Source organism: Acanthaster planci, linkage group LG06, assembly GCF_054643075.1.
Source record: "Acanthaster planci isolate LZ-2023a linkage group LG06, COTS_SCS, whole genome shotgun sequence".
In the NCBI taxonomy this organism is placed as follows: Eukaryota; Metazoa; Echinodermata; class Asteroidea; order Valvatida; family Acanthasteridae; genus Acanthaster; species Acanthaster planci.
This window is the reverse complement of record NC_141782.1, coordinates 6,445,413-6,464,378: the sequence shown is the minus strand read 5'-3', so window position 1 is coordinate 6,464,378 and position 18,966 is coordinate 6,445,413. Positions and strand designations below refer to the sequence as shown.

Here is an 18,966-nt window from a genome sequence, read left to right as displayed (position 1 = left end):
CCTTACTCCAGTAAACAGCTGGTGAGTTTAAGATTCCGTTGATATTTGTATAAGTGATTATTGTTTGTTATTTGATGACTAATATGTCGCGTAAATTTCAGGCACATTTTGCCGCCATAACTTCTGTATTGCATTGTTAATTTTCTTGTGCCTTGTGAAAACTTTCCCCGGATTTGGGCCTTAGAATTTTCCTTAATATCGAAGCGAGTTTCTCAGATGATGTGGTTGTAATGTTCAGTATTGTTTTCTGGTCAAGAAACAGTGGATATATTTGGTCATTTTGTGTCTTTATATCGAGGATAATTGAATGTCACGTTAGGTTAGGAACTTAGTTTTTGTGTGCACTTGAGGCCTCCCTAAGTGCATGCACTGGCCATTTTTTTCCACGATGTCATGAATATTCATAACTTAGATTCCGTATTGGAATTAGTGTATCCTTATTTGGAAATTGCAGTAGCGCTGTCAGTTTACAGTGTATTTAGGAACTACATGCATTTTTCTCGTTTTCAGGTTGCTGATTTCAGTATTCCAGACCCATAGATAGTATGAAGACACTTCATCTTTTGGAGAGCACAGTTCTGTAAGATAATTTTCATAGATTGTCTCATGTGACATTTACAATCTCTTGAAGACTTTTCGAGGTGATTTTGTGCATTTGCCCTTGTGATTTACCAACCTTTCATTCATATTTTTATGTCTAATTTTTTAGTATTCACTCTCTTGAGAACCTGTGTAAATGCATGCAGATTGTTATTAGTACTTAGTGTGTTTTTCTTATGTTTATTTTATAGTTTTACCTCATGTGGTCCACCCACGACTCAGGAATGCGAATAAAGTAGTCAAAGTTCACATATTCTGTACTAGTCAGAGGTTAACTTGTCGGAGAGAGGGCGCCCTCGGTGCTCCATGTTCGTCATAAACACCAATGAGCTGAAGAGCTTGGACAAATAATACCCGACATCTGGTATAACCCTGTGGTCTTTTAGCACTTCGTTTATAACAATTAGAACTCGAATGGAAGGAAAGGGGGAAAACGAAACCACATCTTGACCCATGGCAACATCCGAAGCGGCTAAGAATCAACGAAGGATAGAAACGGGGGAATAGGCGTCTAAGGTGTCGTAAAGATAACCAGTGTTGCCCTCCCTGAATACATCTGTTTTAGACTTGGGGATGAACACCTTTGTTGTCGTCGAGATATGAAAGGTGACTGGCTTTAAGTGCCGCCATTTCGTTATCACAAAGAACAACGCGTACTTGCGGCAGACGTTGCAGGCCGTGCGCAAATCCAAAAGAGAACCACCGGGTGCAGCGAACGTATCAATGATAGCTTTAACTTGAACTAGACTCAATGGCTGCTTTTGTAATTGGGAATGCATGGATGGTGCAGTGCCTGACGACCACTAACAATAAGGTGTTGAACCACAGGGGAATCAACAAGGTTGTGCTTATTTACCAAGGAGTGCAACCATTTCAGCGAGGCGGCGGTAGTCCCAAGAACACTGTCAGAATTAGACTGCTGTTTAACGTGGTAAAGGTAAGCGGCCAACACCCCATAAGAAAACGGCAGACATGGGGAAAGACCACGCGACTCCGTCCAGGAAAAAAAACTGTCGGCATTTGTAGAAATAAGAGGTGACTGTGCCGTCGGATTTGGCTAAAATAGCATCACGAAGAATTTGTTTCCGTAATTCTTGAAACCGGTCGGGGAAGGTTAGCCAGAAGGGATGACTACGGACTATCTATATATACATGAGAAAGGAAACAAAATAAATCAAGAATGGATGTAAATTTAGTACAACAGTGGTGAAATAAAAAAGGCAGCAGCTACCACCCCGTCAAAATCAGGGGAGCCTAGAAAAGGAGTTCTTATTCCGACCGTGCTGTAGGGCAACAACAGCAGAATCTGTGCTGTACCCAAGCTTTAATTTTGTATATTTTGCACTCCATAGTTAGGTGCTATTCCCAGGCGCGCCATATCTAGGTGGCAGCGCGCGTTGGGTATGCGTGGTACGTTGCTTAGTTTAACTGTTTGACGTGTACGGACAGTTTTTGTGTTCGCGGTCTCCAACTTTGTGTCTGAGAGCCTTAAAATTATAGTGCTTTTAGAAGCTATAACCTGAGGGTTAAGCATCCATATATTTTTATGTAAGTTAAGCTCCATTATTGTGTTAACTTGATTATGAAGGTTTCATTTCATTGTGATTTGAGGGTTTATTTTGTCCGTCTCAGTTTTGTAATGTATAAGATTATATCAATCTACATGTACACGTTAGTTTACATGCACCATAAATCCAGAGTCGGATTCACGTATTTTGAAACTTATAGTTGCCATTATGACTGTCATCCGTTACAGAGACATTGTGCTGGGTGAGCCCGGTGTTTGTTAAACCCTTTTTAAGAACATCTGTGACAGTTCTTTACATGAGATTCTGATTGTGTCAGAGGAAGCCTGGAAACCCACAAGTCTATAAGTTTATTAATATTATTTTCATGTACATGTACATGTGGGCGACTGAATGCACACCATAAGATCCCTTTATCACTTTGGAGGTAATGTGTAGTGTATTCAAATCAATCTTGGGACTTTATAGTGGATCATTGTAATGGTATATATCTGGATGTACACAACATTATTATTTCCCTTTGACAGAGTCGTTTCACCAGTGTGTTTTTGGCATGTGAAGAGGAAACTGGTGACAGTTTGATTTAGGGTTGTTTAATTGTGTGTTGACATAGTCAAGAAGTTTTGTATGTTTATTGGGGTTGGTTTTCACAATTTCTTTCACAAATATGGAGGACTGACCTTATGTTTGTAATCTTTTGTTTTAACAGTTTTACCCACAAACAAACTTGAAGGCACATAGTACCAGTTCATGGAAGTTCATGGAATAAAGACATTCTTCGAACTAAACCCTGTGATCTACTATTGCTTGAATTTTGGGGTTAGCTACTGGACAGGAGCCAGCGCGGTCAGTGCACACTCTGAGGCCAGTATAAAATCAGTTATAAACTGTTCCATCCAGTGTTTGTACGAACACAACACTGGCCAAAAGGGATGCAATGGCCACCGTCGGAACACAAGGACGCCACGACTTTGGCATAACTGCATTGTTTAAGAGCGGATGATTTGGAAGCATTTTTTTAGGATTAACTGACGATCGTAGTAATCTACAATGTAATGGCCGGGGCCGTGGTTTAGGATGGCCGTTGTTCGCTGATCCGAGGGGTGGCTGCCCGGGTGTGCGGTGGGCCCGCTCCACTGCTATTTCGTCACCACCAGGCAGCTTCGTGTGATTTCTAAGGAAGGTGGATATAAACTCCTCACATGTGTGATTTGTAATGATAAACACATGGCACACATAAACTTTGAACCCCCCAAGAATCATCCAAAAGTTCTGTGTGTGCCCCAGAGCCTTCTGGGATCCCGTGGATGATGATGTTATTTCGTCTACTTCGGCTTTCCAGATCATCAACTCGACTCTCAAGCTTGATGATTAATTTGTCGCATGAATCGACCCGATTGTTAATCAGGGGAGTGAGTGTGCGGCTCTGCTTTTCCACCATATTTAGGCCAGTTTTCATGTCATGATCATGATTGGAAACAGTAGATCAGAGCTCCAGAGGCTGACTTTCTACGTTGGTGAGTTTTGTTTCCATGGCAGTCAGAGACTGTAGAATTTTGTCTAACTTTGTGCTGAAGTCCGTAATCGTATTGTGACAAGTACATCGGTGGCCGCCATCTTGGTAATCTTCACCAGTAGGCTGTGATGGTATTGTTAGATCTTTGATAGTTGTTCCTTTTCTGTTAGATCTGGTCGATTTCTTCTGCTCTGTCGATTCAGCCATGTCCAAACTATTAATGGAAGTGAGTTGGGATAATGTTAAGACATCTGACGGCTACTGAACGAAATTTTTGTCTGGTTTTTGGCGTAGAGGTCTGAGACAGGTCCGAGTATCACGAGTTCATCATTTCATTCCAGTCGACGTCGATTCGGATAGAATTACGGAGACAAATTCGAAAAATGTCAAACGCAATCTGTAATTCTGGCTTAATACTACCGCAATCAATGATTTTAGCAGCACTCTGACTATCGGTGAACAACTTCAGATTAGAAGATGAGATTATCGGGAGAAATGATGAGAGAGCAAATCGGATAGCTGCAAGCTCACGCCACACAGAACTTTTGGATGATTCTTGGGGGGTCCAAAGTTTATGAGCCATGTGTTTATCATTATAAACCACAGTCCCTGCGCCAATGGAACTAGCATCGGAACAAACTACCTTATTGAAAACTTGGTGAGCGAAAATAACGAACATTCAACTGGATTCAACTTCAAAATCGAATCTCAGAAGAACAAGGACGATTAAGAGTCAAGTCATCAGCCGCCTGTGAAATTACCATTTGGCAATAGCGAGCCATCAGTCTAGTAATACTACCCAGCACTGGCGACAAGGAAATGACCTGCCCAACAAATGAATGCAAATCTTATTAGTGAGGCATGACGTTTGCTGATTGAGAGTGTCGACAGACTTACGAAGCTTGTGTATTATTCTGTCCAAAACCTGCAGCCTGCCCAACCAAACGAGCCAATTACAGGGATTCCAATTGCTTTTGGAGATGTTGTAAACGAAGCCTGCTTTTAGTAAGTCTGAACGAACGTGGGTAGAAACAGAAGAGGCAACTGAGGTGTGCATAGAGGCATCCTCTGGACAGGGAATGGATACGAACCCATCGTCCAAATATACAGCAACCGAAATTTCGCACGCTCTCCAGTGTTTCACTAAAGGCTTCAATAATTTTGTAAATATGTATGGAGCTGTTGTGAGACCGAATAGTAGAATATTGAATTCGAAATACCGAGTGACATCATTTATACGCCAAGAAAAACCTAAATAGCACTGGGAAAATGGAGAAATGTCAATATGATGATAACCCGATCTTAAATCAAAAGAAAACATGAGAGCACTGGGAGACAAATACTGAAGACCGATCTTCCAGTCATCAATTTTGAAGTGCTTTTGGGGAATTTATTTATTCAAGGAACTGAGGTCAAGAATTAAACGTATTTTATTAGCCGAGGAGACAGCGACTGAGAGCGGACTAGTTACATAGGACGGACATGATTTCTCAGAAATGCAAAACGAGGCGAGTAATTCGAGAACACTTTTAGAAACAAAATCAGCCTCACGCAAAGCGGAATTGTTATTTCGAAAAACATCGGGGGCGGGTCAACAGTGAAAGGAATGATATACCCATTCTGGATAATAGAAAGTACCAAATTGGAAGCACCTATTTCACGCCCAAACTGAACATGTTGTTTCAGTCTCCCTTTAACGGGTAATTCATCTGACTGTAACGGCTCGAATATTGGATCATTTAGGCAAGCAGGTACCTTGAGAACATCGGGAAAATTATCACAGATGGATACCCTTCATTGACTTAGTGTCTGATCCTGGAGACAGAGTGGCCTTCGTGAAGGGATGACAGACGGGGGAGTAGGCGTACCCCGATGGAGCGAGGAGAGTTGATTGGGCAGCTGGTGAGTGCCAGTGGAAGGGGCATCTATGACCGTAGGAACAGAGTGTGGGGCTGACTCTTGGACGAGATTGGAAACGGTTGGACGGCTTGAATCCGGCCTAGTGGCCATACATGCCACAGGCGTGACATTGATCAGCAACAGGCAAGCCTGAAAAAAGTATAGATCGGAAACAAAAGAGAACAGACATGTGCCCGGGCGGGTGGGATAAACTATATCTGAGAAAACTTTTTGACGTGAAAAAATAACGGATCAGGGAAAAAGGTCAACGAATCGACCACACTCGGTAGGTGCTAGTTCCTGAAGGGCATTGTATTGGCTTAGAGAAACAGTCTACAGTGAAATGCAAGTAAGGAAGAACAAAGAAAGAGGATAACAAGAATGCATGGTATGTCCAAGGTATGGCAGGCCAAACAAAGAAAACTAAATTTCCTGGGTGTGGGTAGGACTGCCTTTGCAGCGGTTGGTTTGGCCAGATAATCTGCAAGGAGAAAACCGCTGATAATAATTCCCAGTTTGGGTTATTGGTCTACTTTGTAGCGGTAGATGTGCATTACGCTGTCTGACACTGTCGTGGAACTTTCTTGAGTCCGGCAGAGTCGCAAGTTTAAGAGTTTTTTGTGAAGCTTTGTTGAGACATCGAGCTCGATTGTAGTAATTCAGCGATGTAAATTTCATGCACTATCATGTGGGCATATTCAACATAACGTTTAAGGGCGATTCAAAGTATACCTGCTATAGCTGTAATGCTAGTTTTGCTTTAAAGTTACGTTAGGGAAATCAATGGTTATTTCATTGTGTATATCATGTACGTTTACTTTGGGTAATTTGTATTAATTTGTCAATAGATAAAAAATACCTTGTTTGTTTATTTTAGATTAAACCTCGGCAACTTGGCATGACTCTCGGCACTTGATGTAGTCCTCGGTGTGGTGCTTGCTCTGGTGCTTGGTGAATCTACTGGACAGATTACCCTGCGCACATGCGCTCAGCTTCGGACTTGAGTACTGGTGTGCTTTGGCTCATGTTTGCCTGCCTATGCTAGGAGTAAATGACCAGAGTGAATTAATCGTTCCAGATAGCAGTTAAGCAAAAAATGTAACAGTTTAATGACTCTCGAGTTTGGTGATTTTGGAGTACAACGACTCTGAGCCGTTTTTGAGCGTTGTTCCAACAACGTTCATTGGACCGTGCTCTTTCTGATGTGCTTGGCATTGTGGGATTGCTGATTGTCATCGTGTGGCATGTGTAAGGGGGTAAATGCTCCATTTGTAATTCTTTAGATTATTTATTAGAGTGTAATGGATTAGTATAATTTTCTCATAGACATAATTTGTTGGTCGATATTTTACCTTCAAGGTCATCCCGTTAGTCCACAAGTGGGGTTCCGTGTTTATTTACATTAATTACTGGAGTCAGACGCTTCAACAAACACATGAATAAGCACATTTCATTACTATTATTAGTACTTATTTTCGGACAGAAAATCTTTATTTTGTTCAATTGTAAAATTTCCATACTTTTGCACACAAATATCTAACCAGGATTAGTTTACTGTCATTTACCATAACATCTTATAGGAATTAGGTACAGGAAAATTTGGCTCTTTTTTTAACCATCACATCATACTTATTGTTGCTAAGTTAATACGTGCGCAGGCTCCGGCAGTCGCCTGCCCTGGCATCCACAGGTAACTTTGTCATAATTATAGATTGATTTTGGTGCTAATAATTCATGTTTCATTTGGGAAAGTAATGACTGGGGGCCTATGTTAATATAACCGCAGGAGATCATGGATAATTCTAATGTAAATTTCAGTCATGCTTTGGTGGAAAAAATTGTGATATTTTGGGCCTGAAAAGTTTAAGTAAAAATGAAGTTTGGCGATCGTTGTACAAGTGTGTAGGTACAGTGTAGGCCCATGTAGCGTTACTGCGGCGCACATGTACGTGTAGACATGGGGCCCCAGGCGTACTTATGTTATAATTTATGTGGGTCTTTATAATGCTGCTGTGGGAAGCATAATCACACATCATTGTAATGTAAATGTATTTCACAGCTCCAAACTGCATTGCTCCTATTTTCTCAAACTGTATCTTAGATTATTTTTTGATGTAAAATGGATATTCTGTAAACCTAAGTGGGGAAAGTATAACGTACATGTTTTCTACAACATTTGAGTCGCCTGCCCTGACATCAACAGGTGTAGGCTGGACGGTGTGGCAGACGAAATAAATTGTTATACACGAGGCAAGCTGACAATCCTGCTTCAGTCTACCTACATCCTTCAAGTCCCAAGGAACTGTGTGCCGACTCAGCCCTTCCCCGTCCCTTCGTAACCCAAGGAGGCCCTTACCTCCACGCGCCCCACCCCGCCACACATTCTTTTCAGCACTTTGGGAGCTGTTCAGAACCGTTGGCGCTACGTTGGAAATTTAGCAGTGCCAGACCTGGAGCCTCGGACAGCTCTACAATTCAGTCAGAGGGTACAACCTACCTGTGAGCTGTGAAACAGATCAGCTGAACTCTGAACTTTGAGTGTAAATCGTTGAACGTTCTGTTTGTTGTTGAGGTTGCCCTTGCAACAATTTGTAATCTGTTATTTATACTGTGTTAATGTGTATTTGCTTAATCAATATTGATCGCATATTATGCAAGTGTGTTATTGGTTACATGTAAAGTTGCAAAATGCCCCCCCGTAGTAACAAAACAGTTAATAGTGGGTCCAAAAATGTGGATCAGCCAGTTCTTCTATTAGTAGTGCCAGAATCAGGGCTGCAGCCACTCTCGCAAAAGTGGCTGCTGAGGCTGCTCACATGCTTTCAATTAAAGCCCTTGAAGAGGAAGAACTGCATTTGCGTCAGCGTAAAAGAGACTGCGAACTCCAACTCGAAATTGCAAAGGCAGTAGTAGGGAAGGGACAGTTCTGGATCAAACGCCCCTTTTTACCCGGTTTTTGCTCAAAACCCTTGGGTAGTACATCGACTCAAAAAATCGTCGAAACCTTTTTGGTGGGAAAAAATGGGAAAATCCAGAAATGACGTGAACCCCGTTTTTGCTCAACACCCTTGGGTAGTACATCGACTCACCCATCACACGCACCGCTCGCTACGCTCGCTCACCTTTTGACCCCGGCTGTAAATAACTCGTGACTAGCGCCGGGGATTTCCACTTCACTGACCTTGAACTTTTGACCCCGGCTGTAAACAATTCGTGCCTGGCAATCACTCGCGAACAAGTCTCGACTTGCCCGTCATAAACAAACAATAATAAAAATACATAAAAATAAATGGTATATAAAACTACAAACGTGAATTGTTATTTTTGCAAAGACACGAGAAATTCGATCAACTTGATAGATTCGTACGATTGCTTTCGTTGTTTAAATTCCAAAAGTTTACGCAAATGCATCGATTGTAAAGAATGTCGCAATTGTCACGAATGCCAAGACTGCGTCAGATGTAAGGACTGCTACACCAGCGACGATTGCGGTAGATGTATAAATTGCGTGGCTTGTTTTAATTCATACGACTGCAGAAATTCAAATGCCTTGGACAGTTGCGAGGACTGTTACGAGTGTGCCCATTGTATCGAGTGTTTTGGTTGTACGTACTGCACCTGCTGCGTAAATTGTGTCGAGTTGGAAGGAATGGATCACGTGGTGCTCGTAGACGGCAAGCATAAAAAGCTGAGGCACGCGCGAGAGAACGAGTCACTGTCCGATTCAGCTACTAAACTCGACGTGGATTTATACAAAATTGGATTAATTATTAAATACAACGCTGACGTCGAACATTTAATTAAAGTAGAAATCCCGCCCGAATAAAAATGAGAAAAATTTTAGAAACCTAATTATAAATAGAACATGTCAACTCAAATATATATCGTCTCAAATGACCACGAACGTCTTGCCGGCAACAAAAACCCAAAAATTACCTATTGCCCCTTTGACTCTGAAAATTTAGTCATTTTAAGACCTACAAAGTGTTCTTCTAAGATCGCTTATCACCACGAGGGGCAAAACAGACGACTGTTGATTAGGCTCGAAGACCCTTGTTTTCAGATCGAGCGAAGCTCCGACGATTTAACTGGCTACCTAAACGAAAAGCGCAATTTATTTGACTTTAGTAATTACCCACCCGATCATCCGCTTTACAGCGTCAAAAATAAAAAAGTCATAGGCAAAATGAAAGACGAATTTGGTGGCAAAACAATTTTAGAAGCCGTTTGTATCAGACCGAAAATGTATTCGATTCTGACGGTCGATCACAATTTAAAGAAGGCGAAAGGGGTCTCCAAGGTAGTAACCGAGAAACGGTTAACCCACGAGATGTATAAAAGCTGTCTATTTGACCAAACGCATTATTTCAATAAACAACAATTATTTAGATCGGATAAACATCGGATGTTCACCATTTCACAAAATAGACTTAGTCTGTCACCGTTGGACACAAAGCGCTACATATTACCGAACGGAATCGATACGTTGGCTTACGGGCATAAGCTAATCAGGCGGTAATTCGGTGTCTTCTTCCACTGGACACGCCTATGTTGACGGATCACGCTCCGTTCTACCCGTCGTGGTTTAAAGAGCCTCTGACGGGCACGACAAAGTGGTCAACTCGTCAAATACCACCGCAGAATACTCCATTTCAGACCTGACCTTGGAATACGAAGTTGTAACCAATCGAGACTTGGCCCAAACCTTGAGAAACAAAAAAATGATGTATTACCTATTTGACCGGATTCATTCGTGGAAAAAACAGGTCGTAAACAAGAGTGACACGCTACGGAACATTAGCATCGACCAGACGATCAAGAGCTTGAAAGGAATTTTGATCCTGTTTAGAGACCCGACGATCAAGAACCCACAAAAATTTTATAATCCGCATATCACAAAGACGATCGTCACGGTCGAAGGTAAACCGAATCAATTGTACTCGCAGGGTCTGTTTGAATATCAACATTGGAACGAAGTTACAAAGTACTTTGGCGATTCGGATAAAGAATTGGCTAGAGGGGTCGTCTCAGACATATCTTTGTTGGAAGTAGATATGGCCGACTATTTAAAAGACAAATACGGTCTCTGGCTCGACTTCAGAAGTTCTGACGACAATTCTGCTCACGGATCGGGTAGACCTCTCGGCGGAGGAGGAGACATTTCTATACAGATGGAACGAACGGCCGAAACAGCGGGCGCGCTAATGATGTACGTGTTCCTGGTGATGGATTCTCAACTCACAGTGGAAGACGGAAACTTTAAAAGTCTGGTTTATTAAAATGAGCGAAGCGAATAAACGAGCAAAGCGAATGAATGAAATGAACGAGATGTTTAAAAATCCTCACTGCGCCTTAATTGTGGATAAGACGGGCAGCGGGAAGACCAACTGGATTTTAAATCTTTTAGAGACTGAATACCGTTTCGCGTTTGAAGCCATCGTAATTATATGTCCGACGCTTTTTAAAAACAAAACGTACTTGGACCGACTGTGGATATACAGCGACGAAAATGTTTACTTGTGTGATTTAGATCAGGAAAGACTAGAATTAAACGAGGCGATCGAACTTTATCAAAAAATATTTGATGGGATAAATACATTGTTTATTATCGACGATTGTGCCGCCGATCAGTTTATCAAGTATCGAAAGAAATCCAAGGGTACCAATACGTGCGCGTTGTCTAAAATGGCTTTTAGCGGTCGACATTATCTTCATTCGTGTTGGCTTCTAACGCAAAAGTATAATTCGGTGCTAAAAGACTTCCGAGAGAATACCGCTTGGACCGCAATATTTCATTGTAAAGATCGTTCGTCCTTTGACCAATGTCTCGACGAGAACGATGTAGTACCGGACGAAAAACGAGAGGAAATTAAAAGATATTTACGCGACATTCGGTTTAGTAAGTTGACGTTAAATACGGAATCGCCGGTAAGTTATTTAGTTCAATAAAAACCAGAAAAATTTTTTAATTACCTTTATTAAATTAGATGATCGAAAGTAAAAAAAAATGCATTAAGTGTCGTTGTCTCCTAGACTTGACAAACTTTTCCATACAGAGAACGGGTAAAATTAACGCGACTTGTAACGGTTGCATTTCTAAAGAACGAGCGCAACAAGAATTACACAAGTGTCCACACGGGAGAAGAAAGAACATTTGTAAAGAGTGTAACGGAAACGGTATATGCGAACATGAAAAAGAAAAATGTCGTTGCACAATTTGTAGCAATCCAATCAAGGTAACGATTCGGGGTTGGATTCGCAGTGCTCGACAAAAGGACAAAATGTATAATCGATTTGATCCCGATCGTTTCATCGACACGGACTTTTGCAGAGGCCTGATTGAGGACTACCCTCTTTGCTTTTACCCAGATTGCGAAGTTCAGATGCAATTCTTAGAACACAAAGACGATCTTTGTACCATCGAACGATTAGATAATAAAATTGGTCACATTAAGTCTAACTGTGTCCTCTGCTGCTTAAAGTGTAACAACGCTAGAAAGTCGAATAAACTCGAGATTGAATATTCGCATCACTATTATTAACTAGTTAACTTTTGTTATAATCGAGCTAACTCAGCCTGGTTATGACTAAATTTTAATTACTTATAACAAAATGATAGCTATGTTACAATACGTTGAACTAGTTATTTATTTGCTTTACTCTGTTACAATCGGGCTATGTCAGCCTGGTTGTAACTAAATTTTTTTGTTTTACTTTGTTACAGCAATTATTTATTTGCTTTATAGTAAAATGATAGTCCTGTTACAATACGTTGAACTACTTACCCAGCTAGTTATAGCAGCTAACTTAACTTACTACACAGTTGAGTACCTACGACTAAAGCATACCTACAACAAATTTAAAACGTATATATGTAAATGGACGACATCAAAAGCATACTCAACGAGCAAAGTGGAGCGAGCGGCGATTCAAACGAATGTAAACCAAACGTTAAAGACAGACTCTGTTCAATAGTCGCGTCGGGCGAGAGTAAGAAGTACCTTGGCAAAGAATACTCGATCAAAGAGATTGAAGCTATGTCGCCCAAAGATCAAGAAAAACTTTTTAATTTGTACGAAGTTAAGTTTGGTAAAGAGATCGTTAAAACTCTTGGCAATGCTATTTTAAGCCTGTATTCTCGCTTGCTAGGAATAGCTACTCCGATCGATCTACTCGGATTCAACGTCAACTTAACGTCCGAAGAAGCGCTAACTAAAGACCTAAACGACGACCCGGTTATCGGTCAAACTATGGGACACCTACTTACCGAGGTCTGTTACAAGTACGGAGTTTACCTATCCCCACTTACAGCTATGTTGATTACAACAAAACATCTAGAATTCAACAAAAGTTCTCTTATTATAAAAGAGGATGTCAACGAGCGTAGCGAGTACAAACGAAGTGAGTACGACCGGAGGGAGCAACAACGAAGCGACCCGAGCAACCCGAGCAACCAAATTCAGACGGTAACTAAGCGAGTGGAACGAGCAGATACGAGCGAAGTGAGTACTAAAGCCAAAGCGTGTAGAACAAGGTAAAAAATTGGCCGAGCATAACAAAACGATGAAGCAACAGCTCGTCAAGATGAAACTAGCGGGTGAAGAGAGTAGCAAAGAGAGCAACCAAAATAAAATTTATCAAACGGTTACAGAGAACAGAAACTTGATATTTTGTGGATTGGGTATCACCTGGGTTTTTCTCTATTTAATTTGGAAAAATAAGTGTTCTACTTCTCAACAAATTATTCAACCAAAACGAGAAGCGAGCAAACCAAACCAAGAACCAATTTTGGACATGGAATGAATGTAAAAGTTCTTTATATATAAATATGAGTAACGCTAAATCAATCGACGTAAACGGAATCGCCAATACTGTTTACCACGGTGCGGTCGTCTCGGGAATTTCTATTGGATACGCTATGCTGTCGAGTAGGCTTTTTAAAATTAAACCACCGGACCTAAATAAGTTGTCCGCCGAAGACGCGTTGAAATTAACCGCGCTGTCTAGCGGTGCATTGGCTACCCAGGGTTGGTTGGTAGCGCAGGGTATTCTGCCCGCGAGCCTGCCCACCGCTTAAAAAACGTATATTATAAAAGAAATGGCAGAAGGAGGATTCGATCCTGAGGAAATACCTCTCTTAGAAAATCAAGAAAGCGATCAAAGCGAGCGCGACCAAGATTTTGTTGAGAATGATCGACGAGAAACGTCCTTTATAGAAGGTGCAAATGAACCTGGATGGGACGATACCAACACTTCATTACATGAACTAAGAGTAGGAATAGAACCGATTGAACCAAATGAACCTGTATGGGACGATACCAACACTTCATCATATGGAGAAAAGGTAACAACAAAACCGATTGAATCAAAATTGGGCGTAAACCCAAGACCAGCAACATTATCCGGTGATCCTTTAGAACGAGGGAGAGCGGTATTAATAACTAATCCAATTGTAGAAGACTTTTACCGATATTTTAAACTCGCCGGAAGAAAAGATGCACCATCGGTACTTCACTATGAAAGGTTTGATTACCGCAAAGACAAAGGTTTATTTTACAAAAGTGAAGGCAAATACGGTGATGTGCTATTAACCAACAAAAGAAATCCAGATGTAGTTGTCGGTCTTGACACAATCATCAAAAACGCCAAAGCTGCTGGATACACCGGAACGGGTGAAGACACCATGTCAGCGCAAGATTTTATAAGATTCAAATTAGGATTTAAAAATTATGGAAGATCGGTGCAAAAAGCTGAATCAAAGTTAAAATCCATTCAACCCGAGAGCATTCCAATAGAAGAGCTACCCCAAATATCAGACCAAGTCAGTGACATCGTAAAAGAGCTCACCCAAAATAAAGAAATACAAACAGAAGGATTAAACTATCGCGAGTTGGTAGCTTTAGATGAAGCATTACAAACGGTAAAAGGAGAATTATTTTTAAATCAAGTTAAATTAGATGAGTTAAACTCAAAAATTCAACATGTCGAAGCCGAGTTGGAAGAAGCGACGTCCAAAGGAGAACGTACGGAACTTCAACGGCAATTGGATAACTTACGAGACAAAAGACGGGGTAGATTAGAGACTATAGTTATAAATACTACTCAATTATGAAGCCAGATCAATCGCATCAAAAAAACGATAATGGCTGTGATGAATTCGGATTTGACACTACGCGAGAAGATTAGAACGATATTTAGATATCAAGGTGTCACGATCGTAAGCATTTTAACGGCTTTTAGTTTAGCTGTGAGCACCATCGTTAGTAGCATCGTGGCTAGCGTCAGAGCTATTGGAACTCCTAGTGTAACGCCAACACCGCCAGCTCCTCCTTCCAAAGGTGGAATTACCAATTGGATCAAATGTCAACTGTGGAACCTGGCAAACGTATTGAAGAAACTCGGGTTGAAAGCTCTGGGCGCTTTGCCCGGGGTTATCGGTAGCATTTTGAGTTGGATTTTTAACGTGGCGAGTAAAGCGGTCGGATGGGTGGCAGAGCACGTGTGGACCTTGTTCGTAGGTTTAGGTTTTTTGCTTTTAACATACGCGCAAAAGAATGGGTAGAAAGTCAAAAAGAAAAAATATTCCTTCCTAAATCTAGGAGGGAATAAATTTTTTACGCCTTAATTCAAACCGTTTAAGTTAAAACCTTATACAACATAAAACCGACGACACCCACTGCAACGGCTCCGATGGTCAATGATAGTTTTTCTTCGTTGTGTGCGTCTAAAGGCTTTAAAATTGGTTCTGGTTGCTTTAAAACTGGCTTTACAATTGCCCTCCTCGGTAATTCCTCTTCATTAAAATCAACTTTTAAACTCGCTCCGCTCGTTGCTCCGCTCCCTCCGCTCACTTCGCTATTCAAACTCGGTACGTATCCAGTCTTCATATCCTCAGTCGCGACTTGTAAATTATTGTTGTAACCCTCAAACGTACCGATGCGTAAGTCCATGTCCGAGGGCACCAGGTACAAACCCGGAGCGACTACGAAGTGTAAAGGCGTTTTTGTGTACTGTAGCGAATCTTGAAATTGGTCGATCGACTGTTCGAGATCGGGGTCCGAATTAATTAAAGATTCCACGATCGTAATAAATTGCCGTCGCGCGTCTAATCCGGTGTCGGTGGCCAAAACGCTGGTCTTGGTCTGCGCCTGTGCCCCGAGTAATGCGTAGACGTAAGCTCGAATTGATTCGTTTTAGGAATTGTACTTTTTAGGAACAAAATCCCACCAGGCCAAAGTAACCGCGTCCGACTGTGAAATCCAGGTGACCGTGTAGGTACTCGCGTGACCGGAACCTTTAGGTGGCTTAGCCCATCCAAATCCCATGTAAGTAGATCCGCGTATTTACCGTTGGTCACGTGTAAGTCGTGCGCGTCGTAGTTTTACCCGGAACAGGTATATATCCATTGTTGTAATAATAAGCGGTGCCTAATCCGTTCGACAAAGTGTCTCTTGTTTGTTTATACGATTTATTCGGGTCTACTCCGTATAAAAGACACGTGTCGGTAAACCTCCGATGGTCGTAATTATTGTGTAACGCGTCAAATACGTCGTCGCTCGGAATGGGCATCACGCAGTCGTAAAATATTTTTCGTACGGTGTAATACACGTGAAAGTTAAATAAAGCCGAGACGTATGGATTAGGGTCGGACAGCAGATCAAAGCCCACACCGCAGGCCGTCGTCGCGCAATAGACCGCGAAATTAAATTGATTTTGGTAAAACGATATCGCCTCGGTAGACCAGCGATTGACCGCTTCATCCGTGGTTACTTTCGGTAATTTATACGCGTGCGTTAAATTTGGAAACTCAGCTGTAAAGGAATTGTCTTCGTTTACTAAAATATTTAGACTACTAAAATTGCCTCCCATTTATTTTAAAAGAATTTTAAAGGAGGTGCCGTTGGACAGACCAAGTTTTGATAAGCGGGTGGATTCTCTTCGTACTCCCTCCGGTCGTGCTCCCTCCGGTCGTACTTAACCGACTTTGTAAAACTTATTCGCCAAGTTTTTTCATAAGATCTTTTTTAAAACCGCCGCTAGCGCTTCTGCTCTTTCGTTGACTTGACGTTCAAATTCTTCTTTAGAAGTTTCGCTCGCTTTGCTTGCCTCCAATTTTGTAGACGTACGCGATCTGATCTTTTCTTTCATCTCGTTAAACTTTTTCAGCTCGGATAAAATAAGGACAAATTCTTCCTGGGATATGTCACCGTCTTCAATCGTGTGAGATACGTATTCCTCAATTGTATTTAATTTAGCGTCTGCCAAAATTCGAATTTGGTCGTGTTTTTTAGTTTTGTGGGTGAGTCTACGGGAGGCGTACTTTAAAACCGCGTAAAAACCAAACGCACCGATAGCGATGCCTTCCATCACAAGTCCGACGGGACCGGTAACGACACCCAAAATGGCGGGAATGCCTACGGCTGCCGATGTGGCGCCCAGTGCTTCTACTCCATATTCCACATATCCGAGCGCTGTTAAAAGTCATTTGATCTTTTTGTAACTACTTTCCCTCGCGTTGCGTTCTCTTTGGATTTGAGATTTAATTTCTTCGATCTTCCTGAGTCTGTAAACCTTTGTTTCCGCTTGTTCAGTCGAGTTTAAAGTCAACTCCGGGTATATGTTAGTCGTCATCCTATTACTTTTATAATTACGCGTTTTAAAAAAAGTCTAACTCGATTAAAATTTTGCCGATGTTATTCAAGAGCTCGCCTCTGTCGTTTTTAACAGAAAAAGTCAATTCACTTATGTTCCTGTCGATTAACTTTTTAGGCGTTTCACAGTGATTACAGGTGCGAGGCTCGGTAGCTATCACGTACAGCAAGTCTAAAGATTGCCCGTTATAAAAGTTGTCAAATGTATTTAATTGTTTGCAATGAATAAATGCGAGTTTCAATGGGTTTAAATCGCACTTGCCTTCGTAAATAACGTTGGGTAAAAGTTTTATTTTGGGTAAGTTTAATAGCTTGGACACTTCTTTGTTTAGTCGCAACTTGAGATTGGGGTCCGTAATGGCCAAAGTGACCCGTTTAGATTCCGAGTGAACCTTAAAAGAAACGCCCGGTATCGAGTTTAACAAAAAGTGAAACCAGTCCATGCTATAATAACCGGGAGATATCACGATGCTTCCTCTTTGACCCTCGGGTAATGGTTCGGATGAGCTTCGCGAATGAAGTCTGTCGTATATAGGTCCAGTTAGCCCCGTCAAAAACAGTCTTTTAGTTAATTCTCTTCTGGGTCTCCTGGGGAGTTGGTGGTGGTGGTAGGTCGAGTTGGTGGATTCCCTTCGTAGATTTCATCTAAAGCTTGTCTTTGCCCCTCGAGCAGTGAAGCTGATTTGATTTTTTTATCGTCGAGATCAAAAGCTAAACGAGCTCGCGTTTCTGATGGTTGTCTTTGGTTTAACTGATCTTCTAAAGCTGCGATCTCTTGGTTTAGCTGCTCAATTTCATCAGCGATCCGCTAACTCGCCTCTTTTATTTGCTTGGATCAATCTGTTTTTAGCTGTTTGTACTAATTCTGGATTCGGAGATGAGTCCGTTCTTTCCACTGAGGGTATACCGGGCGGTCGTTCGCCAAGTACCCCCGCTGGCCTACCGTCCAAGTTTGTATCCCACTCAATTTCAGTGGCGTTTGTTACGTTAAAATATCCAGCTTCAAACTGAATATTCTTTACTCGGATGACCTTGTCGCCTTTGGTGTTGTTGATCTCGTTTTTCAATCTGAACGTCTGCTCGCTCTCGGTCAAGTAAAACGTGTGAGTCTCCATTTTATTATATACGTTTTATACGTCTTGTTTGGCGAGGTTAAATTTATCGAGGGCGTTTTTCCAGTGCTTATCTGAGACTTGAAAAAGGTCTTTCACTTTAGATTCGGTTTCCCCAGTGACGTCTTGATAACATACCGCGATTAAAGCCTTCAACGGTTTACCTCGAGAGATCTTACCGTTTAGAACTTGGTTTAACTTGTATTCTATTTCACCCTCTTCGCCGTTTTTAAAAAAACCGTTTTTTAAAAGACAGATTATACTTCTGCAACGTTTTTCTCGATTTTGGCGGCTTGGGTTTCCTCCAAACGTGATGCTTGTAATATCTATCTCCCATGTCTGCGGGGGTGTACGAGGAAACCCACCCAAGAATTTGACCACAATTTTTACACGCATATCTTTCATCTATTTCAAATATTTGGTGGTTACAAGTTGGCCTCGGTTGACTTTGTTGCTCGCTACGCTCGCTTCCCGCTATGTGTACTTCCTTTAGATTCAACAAGTGACAAAGTTCCGCATCAGTCATTTTATATAAGGGTTTATTTATTCAAAGTAAAAAAAAAAATTAACCCCGGTTGATATAACCGAGGTTAAATTGACTTTCACTAATTTTTTTTAATCAAACGCTTCCCAAAAGCAAGGTTTTTCTTCAACGGTGAGCA

The 18,966-nt window shown here is 41.5% G+C and overlaps 1 pseudogene; it reads right to left on the bottom strand.

Moving 5' to 3' along the window:
* Nucleotides 1-860: 860 nt before the first annotated feature.
* Nucleotides 861-3,743, bottom strand: LOC147798775 (uncharacterized; annotated as a pseudogene).
* Nucleotides 3,744-18,966: the final 15,223 nt, after the last annotated feature.